We start from the raw sequence: 12,004 nt of genomic DNA, 5'->3' as shown, positions 1-12,004 counted from the left end.
ACGGTTAAAGATAGCGGGAGGAAATTTTTAATCATCAATCATGCCTGGTGGGGCTGCAGCAAATAACACCGGGTTGCAATTTCGAAATGAACAAGTGTCTGGCCTACGGCGTGCGGGTGTGCAGGTTACTCGGTGTGGGCATTGTATAGATTTTTATGCAAATTTCATTGATATCTGATCGCGGTTGCGATACTGCGGCGAACATGCGGTACACGGTCGCGATACGTTTCTCGGGAGGCTTGCCAAGGCTCCGCATGCCTGCCCTTTCGTACCTTCGATAGCCCCGTTTTGATTGGCCGCCGTTCTTCTAGCCGGTTTTTTCATTGGTCCGCAAGCGCCGGCGAAGAGCTTAACGAGACCTGCAAGTTGAATCGCGATTATCGCAAGCGCGGCTAGCCTCCGACTCGAGGGGTTGTTTAATTAAATATATGTGTTTTGGAAATTATGGGTACCAGCCGGGAAGTGGGTAGATCGAGTTTATGAGAAATCCATACTTCCATACGCCTAGCGCATAACATACCGTAGCTGGTGCCCGTTAAAACTGTCAGGGCCTAAAGTGCATATAGCACGAGATGCAAAAACCCTCCAGCCCGCGGGCGTGCATTTTACCGGATTCTCAACCCCGACCAAACTCGGACGGTATTCCTCGAGGAATTTTTATCTTTTCCAAGCTTGGGTATTATTCCGTATTAACGTTCTTGAATAACTTTTCAAAGAGCAGATTTATCGTTAAATGACGAGAAACCTGTTTTGCAGAGCGTTCGATTCCCTACGAAAATACGTCCTAGTCTTATCGGTACACTAATGCGTTGACGAGATACAAAATTCCAAAGTTGAAGAAAAAAATTGAAATATCATTTAAATGGGAAATTGAAAATGGCGATCATCGATCTCTTAATGTTCGTATTGAGAGTTTGAACTTTGACAGAATTTTTTTTCGTCATTTGGAACAATATTTGTGCCTAGAATATTGAAAAAGAAAATAGTTGATTCTTTGATTCTAACTCAACATCAATTTCTACAACTGTCCGCGTCTCGTCATTTATTTTACAGTCCCTTTTTCTTTTCAACGACAATTTTTGAAACCACCGGCTCACACTTTTATTTCCGATTTAGCGGGACGTGGATTTTTCTTCATCCTTTCTTACAGTAAACCCAAGATTCGGTGTGGCAGACTAGCGGGGCGCGCTAACGGTTGACGCGAGATTAGCGGTCGTGGTAAGTCGGTTTCCCAAAACCTTCGAGATCCGTCTTCAGCCACAACTAACCACGGCGTTTGAGCACGAAGGGAATTGTGTGCGAGATCTAAGACGTTGTCTCAAGCTGCAGAATCCCACGCACTTAAACACGGGCCTAATTAAATGCCTACCCACAACGGAACGCTCCGAACAATGTTTACTTTAGCCTACTTATACGTTAACAAGAACGAGAAGTTCCGGGAGAGCCGAGGTTTCGCTTCGCGAATCGGAGGGAAGGGCGGCCGAGCGTTCTGCTCAACAACTTTCGAAATAAAACTGCCCCCCGGTAAAATTCGGTGGCTGAGAAGGAAAAAAGGAGGAGGAAAGAGATTTCATGCTCTCAACGTGATTCCCGAGTATTTCCCAATTTTTTGTAATAACTTCACGATAGCGATGAGAACTGTCAGAAGTCACCTGATCTATGACGGATCTACCAACACTGCATTTCTTTTTTGGACAGAACATTTCCATCACTTCTTGCTCTTAGCTGTAAAAGTTTTAGTCAAATTCTGATAGGCGTACTTCGAATGATGATAACAAGCAACTGGTTGATAAATTTCAGGCTAATACAGATACTTTATATCAATTTTATTACGAGATAATCGTCCGTTGAGTATTTATGAAATCATTATATTAGTAAGGTCCGAAAATTTCGGTAAAAATGGAAAAATAGAAAATACTGGAATCACAGACAAAAGCCTTGATATTTAGGAGTCATTTCGAACCACTTCAAAATGGTTAAAAATCTAATAGTTTCGTTGGATTTCACTCTACGATGGCTCATTTTATTCAAAAGACCACTTTCTACGAAGTCACCGAAACAAATTCGTTGTCATTTGTTGATTACAATCAACATCGTTGAATTATTGTAAAATTAAATATTCAACAACGGGACCATCATGAATAAATAGTTCAGTGGCTTTGTCTTCTGAATAAAATCTACTATCATTGAGTTAAATCGCCAGGAATCTGACAGATAACTATTGCGATGAAATTCGAAAAGAAGCATCGATATCCATAACGATAAACTTTTGTTCATTATGCTAGTATTTTCTAATTTAACATCTTCAAAGATTTGTTCGTAACTTACGAATATGAAAACTCGATAAATACTCAATGTATGACTGGCTCGTAATAAAATTGAAAAGTGGTTTGGATTTTTGACCATCCAACCCCCTTCAAGATCCAATCTCACTTATCTTCTCGCATCGAAGAACGCGTTCAGCTTACTGATAACGCAGATAGGTATAAAAGATCATCGGACCAGAGTGAATACGTCGGCAGTGTCACATCGATATACGCTGCAATACGAGTTTGACGGAACGAAATAAACGTATAAGGCAATATGTGTTCCATGGGCATTAAAAATTGAAAAGGCAATTGCGTCTTATATGCATGCTGGCTTGGGACGGCGGCTTTTTCGTATGGATAAATGTGACGGGACGTCGCATCTTCTTACACCGGAGTTCCCTATACTTTCAAATGGAAAATACCCCCCCCTGCCCTGACTTATCACGTGTCATTTATACTTTCCCCCGCTGCCTACGGTGCGCGACGTCGGCCCTGCCTCGCTTTAAAATTGAATGTGTCTCAATTTCGCGTGTGTCAACACGTATTGGGAAGAAAATGGATGTTTCAAAGGGGGACGTCTGATGAATATTATACGAACCGATCTCGGGGAATCGGCGCGTTTCGGTTGCAGTTTTCATATCATGGACCAAAGTTTTCCGCGTGAGAAAAATTCCTAGCAATATGCTACTGATTGCTTAATTGATTGCCACAAACAAAGCTACGGTTTCGATGTTTCAGTTGTATCGTTACACATTTTACATCGCAATGGATTTCAAACGATATATTTACCTTTCGTTTCGAAAGGCGGTTGCAAAATAAAAAAAAAAAATAAAAATACGTTGAATAAAGTAAAATCAAAAAGAGTGTTCCTTCGAATGCATTTGAACCTTCAGGACTTTATGGCTTGGCGGAGATTTAAGGCAGTATTGCCCAGCTGGCTCAATACCTCGATACAAAATTCTTTTCACGGCCCTTGAATGGGTATAGGAAATATGTGAAAAGCTGAATTCAGACTTTGTGTGCTCAAGCCTTTCTGAATGTACGAAATAGGTAGTCGTGCTTGCAAAGAGCCTATAGGCTTCCCTGTAATGAAACATTAATTATTCAATCGAAATTCTCTCTCTTACCTCACTCTTTCACCCCTTTCGTTCAACCGCTCTCACTCTCTCTCTCTATCTCTCTATCTCTCTCTCTATTTTTCATCAAATATTTTTGCGAAACCTTGGCGATTCATTCTTTTAGATCTCCGCCGCCTCTACAGATCGTATCAGCTTTTTGCGAATGGGTGACAAGAACACCGCGTATGAAATAATGTAAAAATTAAATTTCACATCAAGTTTCTGTGATACTCGAAAATTCTGGGATAATAATATCGACTCTTTGAGCGCTCGGTGAGTTTTATCGAATTAAAAAATTTATCCGTCTCGCACACGCCAATTTATCGCACACGTAGAAAAGTGTCAAATGCCGAATTTCCGTCCGGTTCAGCGTTTGCATGCATACCACAAGTCGTGCACGTGTCACTTATTGCGGCTCTCCCCTGGCTTTTAAATCGAGGTAAAAATTATCGGGAATATATCGAATGCCAAAGAGGAGTGCAGAGGATATATGACGGGCATAAATCAAATTGGAACCCGGTGTTCAGCTAACCCGCCGTCAAATCCACACTCGACGAGCGTGTATTTATTGATACGAATCGGCATCAATTTGCTCCACACAATATCTCTCAACGCGTCTGTTGTGGCAGAGAAGGGAACACATCTCGACACGTTACAAATAAAAATAAAATACCCTTCTCGGTTTTTTTTTTCACAGCCACACATGCCTTATGATTGAAGTATTTTCGAAACAGCAGACCTCAGCGATCGATTGATCGAACAGTTGGTAAGTTGTTCATTAAACAACGGTGTGAATAAAAGGGGATAAAGCAGCGTGATCCTGAAACGGAGTAAGAGTGATCAATAAATCTGATACAATTTATTTTCTTACTGTAAACATTTAAAAACACTATTCGAGAATTGATTCAGAGCTAGGTGACAAAAGCTTCGGAAGTTTTGTTGTTTGAGTTAATAATTTAGGAAAACAATTGCGCAGTTTTATCGGTGTCGCGTGCGAGCGTTTTACGTCGGTGTATAAAGTTCAGCGGTAGTTCGATCAATTCTGATGGTTTCAACGCAATTCCGACTCGTTTCAGTTTCCCCCAAACCCCCGTCTTCGTCCACGACACCGTGGGGACAAACGCGTGACTTCGGCCTGCAGGGTCGTTAGGGAATCGTCTAAAATCTAAATGGTAGAGAAAAGCACGACTCGTGCGACACTCGGTGAAACGAGGCGGCGCCTAAGATTGCTTAAAAATAATCATTTGTTGACCCGTATTGACATTTTTGACAAATTTTCCGCGGCTATAATTTTAAGTCGGACGAAAAGTAGTGCCTATTTTTGACGTTTGCGTGAATGCGATTCAAGGCTGACAATGAGAATCAGTGTTCCGTTAACATGGAAAAACTGGCGCGGATTGTAGCTGGGATAGAAATAGAAACGATTTGAAAAATATAGCAGAGAAACGGCGAATAGAATTCAGCGGGTCGTTAAAACCAGTCGTGATTGAAACTGTATTTCAGTCCTCCAATTTCGTTGTTGATTGTTGCATGCCAAGATTGAATATTGATCAAAGGAACAAGTGTTTTATATGAAAAAAACTACATGCACACGTCCTCGCTGTATTAGGGATGATTGAATATAAGGAGATTTATGGAAGCCGCGAAGTTGGTCGGGGAGTATGTACTTTTCGTGACTTCTTGTTTTTATTTCTCAAATTCCATGGAGAAAAATACAACGATTTACGAGTTCGAGACGGGACGTTATCGATACGATAAATATTCGTATAACATACCTGCTTCGTAGGTACGATACTGCAGCAGTCGACGTTTCTTTCTGAATGTAATAAATAGCGAAGAATAGGAGAGCGATATATACGCATCGAACACGACACGGCGCGACGTCATTCCAAAGTCTATATCATTTTAATATAGGAATTTTTACGTCTTATAAGCATTGCATCGAATATATCTTTCACGTGTCGGATATTGAATCCGTCCGATACGACTCGTGCATGTTTTGCTCTACTCAAATCTCGCCCGGTAAATCATCGAGACAAGAAAAAATCCTCATTATAGGTGCGGCGTCAGGTTCACGTTATACTCGAGGAGTAATTTTCCGAATTCAATCTCGGCTGTTGTCGAATTTGATTAGTCGCGAGTCGGCGAGGAAATGCTTTGATTTCAATCTCAGACGGAGGTGGTTCCTCGGATAGGTCACGAAATCTAATAAAAGCGCGAACGGAACGGGGAAGAAAAAATGCGACGAAAAACCACGCTCGTTCCCAAATTCGGTAATCGACCGAGTAATTTCTGAAACTCGTTGTGAAGAAACGCGAACTAATTGCAGAAACAGGCAGACGATTCGTTGATTTCAGGACAGCCCAACGACTCTGGATTTATGAAACTAAGGGAAAAAAAATCTTGCACAAGTTATTAATTTCCGTGAATTTATTGGAGGAAATTCAGTTGCCATTTGCGACGTTATAACCAATCATTTCCGTTGTTCTAAATCACTGGTAAAGTTGGCAGCGAACTTCGTTACTTTAAGATGGGCAAGAAATAACCGACTGTGATATTCTGCCGAATGATGTATCGCCTCGGGAACAATGGCGTATACGTTATACGTTCCGTCCGAGAGGATGGAAATTTGACAAGAAATATCTGGCTCGAATTTCTGGTTAAACAACAATATCGAACCATGAGATGGGAGTAAAATCTATTCTACACTCGCAGTTGATTCGATAATTCGAGGATCAGGATCTTGTGATCCCTCGGAATAAATGCGAACAACTTCAGTTCGCTCTATTGTCCTAAAACTTTTGACACTATAAACACAGCGTATTATATTTTCTAATGCAGAAGCGTGGCAAAAATATTATTACGCCAATGCACAAGTTTTTGGCAAGAACAGCAGAAACTCTGACGAGATATCGTGGCAAAAAGTTTTCCGGCGTATACGCCAACGTCGAGTTTGAGGAAAGACAGTTGCAAAGGGTAAGCGGAAGTCATTCGTTACATCGATGCAAGATCGTTACTTCAGCCATCCACAGTCGCTGTTGCTTCGGGCAGAAGTTATCCCATTCCGATGTAGACCAAACCGGAAGAGAGTGACAGACGCCAACTGGAACTCGCCGAGGGGTTGCAGCGTTTCTGGAACTATAAGGCAACGAACCGCGTTTAGGGAGAAGTCCGAAGAGGAGTGATTTCGAACGACGAGTATTCTTCCGGCTTCCATTTTCGCCTCCGAACTAGGAACTGCAGGTTTAATTATCGGGCTAATAATCACTACGATAATTTGACTTAATTCATTCGTTGCGTGTGCGATGAGAGGACGGCAGATGTTTGACGCGAGGATGCTTGATGAACCGAACATCTGACACTTTGATATTAAATACTAACCCCGCAAGGATTTCTTACCTACACGACAAAATGATCAGCCGATCGCTAGACACGCGATGGTTCTCGGCAACGTGGTGATAAATTTAGTTCGCAAGAAAGTCGACAGCGACGTACAATGCACCGAGTAATAATCCGTATCCTCGGGAGTCTATTCGCTCCGAAATATCGCGAAGTAAGTCAGATTCCCGTATATTAGCATATTTGCAGAATGTATAAGTCAAGTATCGTGAATAATATATAATCGTGCGGAAATTTGTGCAAGAAACGACGTCGTTATGCAAGGGTATTCAATTTGCCGTTGCCTGTAGAGCTAATGACGGGTAATCAATGAGCGGCAATTCTTATCGTTGAATCGAGAATATTTTAAGAGCCAATTACGAGGAGAAATGATCGTTCTCATTCCCGTCGTGCAGCGGCCAGTAAGCCGCGAGTAAGCCGCGAGTATTTCTTTAAGACTCGCGTAGAGCCGGGCGTTCGTTATTGATGAAATTTCTATTTCGAGCCATAGACACGCAGCCGCGGCGATAATAACGCAAAGGCGATCAAGGCTCAAGCTGTAATCACGCCTCCGCCTTTCACGACTTATGCACGACACGCCAAAACTGTCACCGATGGCGCCCGGCAACGATGCGATGGGGAATATCGCCTCTCGGCGACGTTGCTCCTGCCGAGGAGGTTTATCGCTATCGTCTTCCGCTTCCGGCAGCCCGATGAAAAAAGTCTGATTATCGCCTGAAAGTTAAAAAAAAATTCAGGTCGCCCGGCGTTGATCGGATTGCAGTCGACGGCTCAATTCGTGCTGGTATAAAATCGCGTAGATTTGCGTCAATCAACGAAAGCGAATAATTACAGCGAGATTATGAAAAGGAGACGAGAGTGCGATGCTCCGGATCCGATAAGGGCTCGGAATTATTAATCACAGGTATCGCCTAGCCATCACTCTCCTCCTTATCTCTGCAGGGGGCATAAAACCGAGGAGTGATGTATGTAAGGTGCTCTCGACAGACGCCGCGTCGTGCAATAGCCGGTTGCCTATATCAGCGCAATACTTCACCGAGATAACGAGTAATAATCAATAGCGGTAACAAGTCCCTGTGCATGCACCGCGAGTGTTGTGCAGCAAGGAGGCTCGGGTCAAAGGTCGTCGGTTAACTAGCCGACGAATCGTCCCACGATACGGAGTTTGACTATCGGCTGACCAATTTCCCACCACCTGCTTTCAGTTTAACGGTGTGTGGGCGTTGGGCCGGTCAAGTTTTACGATTTTTATCAACAATCTTGTTCCGCCTAAATTATGTTCCGCGGTATATCCACCCTTTCCCGCTGAAGGATTCGTTCGAACGTTTTTAACGGTCTTTGAGATTTTCGCGGGGAATGATTCACGGACTTTCTAACCCAGAATTCACCGTGAATGAGTTTATTCGACACACCTTTATCGATTTTCCTCGAATTCAACGCCGGACAAGTGATTCTTCAATTTCACCCTCGCATTTTTTTCCCCATAATCTCGACGGTTATATCGTTGCGGACGGTATCTGATTTCGGCGCAACAACACGCTATATACTTCCTTCAACGTTCTCTGTATAAACACAAACATAATTATTGTCATTATCACTTTTACGGACAGCCGAAGGGCTGATCAGATCCTTCCATCGTTAACGAGGCTCTTCGGACTGAACGAAACCGACAGAGACAACGCGACCATCGTCCACCCATGGATCCACATCCCTCTATCCTTTGATCCGCATCAGCGAGCGGCATTCAGATATCCTTGTCTCTGTCAGCTTTTTCGAATACGCCATACGAAAATCCGAAAGTGATCGGGCTCTCTTTTCCGCTGTATGAGAAGTGAGCGCATCACGTGTATACGCGTGAATACGAGAAGCAGGTTGAACCCAATACGGCTTTTGATCCGCATGGGTGGCGTGTGTACCGCATGCACGATCCCACACGGTGTAAGGTGCGGGTTTGTGTAAAACCGGTAAAGTGTAGAGGAGAGTTTAGTATCGCCAACGCGGTGGGCCTGGGGGGCGATGATCGAACGATACAGAGCCGAAGTAAAATAGGATAGGTCTGGTGGGGGGTGAAATAATGTATTACAATCGAACGCACGCAATTACTCCTATCGCCGTCTGTTGATCGGCTATAAAATGTAAAATTTAAAACAATAATTATCACGTGCCGTGTATCTAGGCGACCCTCGCCCTTCTCGTCTGAGGCCGTAGGCCTCCGACACCCGGTTCAATAATTAATATATCGACTAGTGTATTGTTGCTAAGCAATTATCCAGTATAAACAAATGCCCTATCGTTCACTCGCCGCGATGCCGACTGTAACACCCGCTCGATCTCACGTGCTCGTTGAATTTACATGTGTAATATCACACGACGCGAGGTTTTCTCCTCCGCGTCGATGCTGAATCTTGTACAAGTTTTCCCGCGGCTTATGCGATTTCATTGTACACCTTGTCGGAAATCGGTTCGTCGCTGTGTTAGGCTTCGAGTCGCACGGAGGAATCGAATGGCGATGAAACGCGAAGACGTTCTGGATCAATGTACCCGCACGAAGGAATACCGTCGGCGGATGTTATGAGATTTCTTATTTCGAGTGAGCTTATATTGCTGTAGAGTCGTCGAATGTCGTTGAATGACTTGCATTCCAGCGATATGAGCAGTGTGGCGGGGGGAGGGAAAATTCCAATAATGTACCTGGGCTGTGGTTCGTTGTTACGTTAGCATAGAATCTGAAGTCCAACATTACAATATTATTCAATTTAGTATGTGCAGATCCGAGAACGCCGAGAGCTTGCACGTATAGACAGGGGATTGTACGCGGATGCGATGTTCGCGTATCTCTCATATCACATCGCAGTCTTTGTCGTGCGGCCGATGGAATGTCACCGTCGTTTCAATATTCGTTCATATCTCGGATTCCTCACGCACTACCCGAATTCTACATTTTAAGAATTACTAAATTCATGGTACATCGTATATCCAAACCAAAGACGTTTGCTTTGCCTCCAATATTCCTCGCATGGAACAAAGAAACAGGCAAGGAGGAAAACTCGCAATTCAATTCGGGCCAATCTGATTTTTCGGTCCTTTTTCTTTCCCCGGTGTAAAGTGACAGAGGTCACGATCTACACACGAGAATGCAAAATACGCTGGCAAAAGCTAAACTTGGCCATTTTTCAATAACCACAACAGGCGATTGCGTATAACACCTATTTGAACAATTTTCATTATCCTATATATTGACGATCGCATGGCAAGATGTCTCGCCTGGATAAGCTATGCGGCTCCCGCATTACCAAGGCACATTATCTCAACGATCACGGTGTGCCTAGATGCGCGTTGGTAATCGATACACCACAGCCGGTAACTTTAGGGCGAGAAATCGACCCGAGTATGAAACCTTATCTGGTTAGTTCTGCACGAGAGTTATACCCAATCATTCAGCGTGTCGAGACGAGCTGCACGGTCAAGTCATAATTCGTCAAAGGTTGACAATTTTCTTTCAAAACGAAAAAAAAAGCGGCAAAGTTCAATCTCTGGTAATCGTCTGTTCGCCAACATCTCCGACCTTTTTCGTACAACGTAACAACCGGCGATGAGAAATAAAAACCTCATTGTCCGCGCGATAGCTGTGTCGGACTGTCTGTTTAATTTCATGGTAGAAAAGGCGATGATCGGCGTGTGTGTCGTAGAGCGAAGAGCGAAGGGCGGGCGCCCCGAGGGAGAGTCATCGAAGTTTGAGGAAAGCAATCAATCGATCTCTCTTTCCCCCGAGTGTGGCAGAGTGGCGGGGATACGGGCGGAAGGTACATGTATAGCATCCCTCCACAGCGGGTACCTGGAAGCCCGTATTTGATTGTTTAATTAGTAAGATGACCTCCCCACCCCCGATCCCTGGGGGCCATCGGCGAAGCAGGAGCTGCGACCGCTCGCCCATCTTAACGTCGTCCAGGGGAGAGGGACCGACTATCTCCTCTCCTCGGAAGGATACACTCCAACTTCGAAGACCAGCTCCTGCAGATTCCGCGCGTATAGGGGTATTAATCCACGCCCTCAATTACCCTTTGTCTTGGGCTCGGCGTCGTCCACTTGTTAAGATACCGCTACTGTTTGTCTTGAAACGAAGGGGAACGGGCTGTTTCGGGTGTTTCGGGTGTTTGGCCTGTTTCGGTGGCCGCTTTGCATACGTACGTTCGCCCGTTTGCAGTCGCCGAGACGAACTGCTCCAGGCTCGCTACTGATTGCCGCGGTTTCAGTTCCGGATTTCCAACGCGCCAAACTACGGATCCCGCAACTCGCGATCTTACGGACGATTTTTTTTCTCAGCTCTTGTGTAACTTTAGAGTTGATTAATCCTCGGCAGACCGGCCCGACTCGAAGGATCAGGATCTTTTGGTAAGCTCGTGACCAAGACATGGGCAAACGGTTGAGTTATTTTCAAAATCGGCGATATTGAAAAAGTATGTTGTACCTTGTATACCGACGAGTGAAGTTAACTGGCAAGTTATCGCTGCGAGATAGCGTTTCGAATGAATAAATCGTGTTCCGGGTTTTATGTACATGTGCCAAAGAAGCGGATTAAAACGGCGGGCACGACGAGTCAAAGTTGGAATATGTATACGGAGAAGGAATATTGCTTATTTGCGTGCCGCCAAAAGTTTTCAAGCCACGTTGCATGTTCCCCGATTAATAATTGCTTTACAACTGATTTTATTTTATTTTCCGCCAGTCGTTGGGGAGGAGGAGAGACGCTCGGAGCTTTTTAGGCACAGTAAAGAGGGCTAAAAGCTGTATGACCGAGGCCAGAACTGCCTTATTACCACCACCGGCATACTTATTAGCATAATTAACCCACCGTGCCGATAAATCCCAACTTCTGATTGTCTTTTTTCAACGGCATTTCACCTTCCGAAACTGCAGCCGTGTCGATGCCCGTTAGAGTCGGCTGTTAGTAACGCTGAAAAGTTCTCCGATTTTATCCTCATAACGCGGGTCTTCAAACGATCCCTGTGCAAATCGTCGGCGAAAGTTTCGATTATCCAGGTGGCTGAAATAGCCCGTCTTTAAAAATATGTTGCGAAATATAAAAGATGAACCGTCAATTATTCTGAACTTTCGGAATTCGCAGAGAAAATACGCGAAAGAACGAGCGGGAAATATTTTTGACAAGTGAGAATTTGA

This window comes from Neodiprion lecontei, chromosome 3 (genome assembly GCF_021901455.1).
Source record: "Neodiprion lecontei isolate iyNeoLeco1 chromosome 3, iyNeoLeco1.1, whole genome shotgun sequence".
NCBI lineage: Eukaryota > Metazoa > Arthropoda > Insecta > Hymenoptera > Diprionidae > Neodiprion > Neodiprion lecontei.
Note: the sequence above shows the minus strand (reverse complement) of the source record.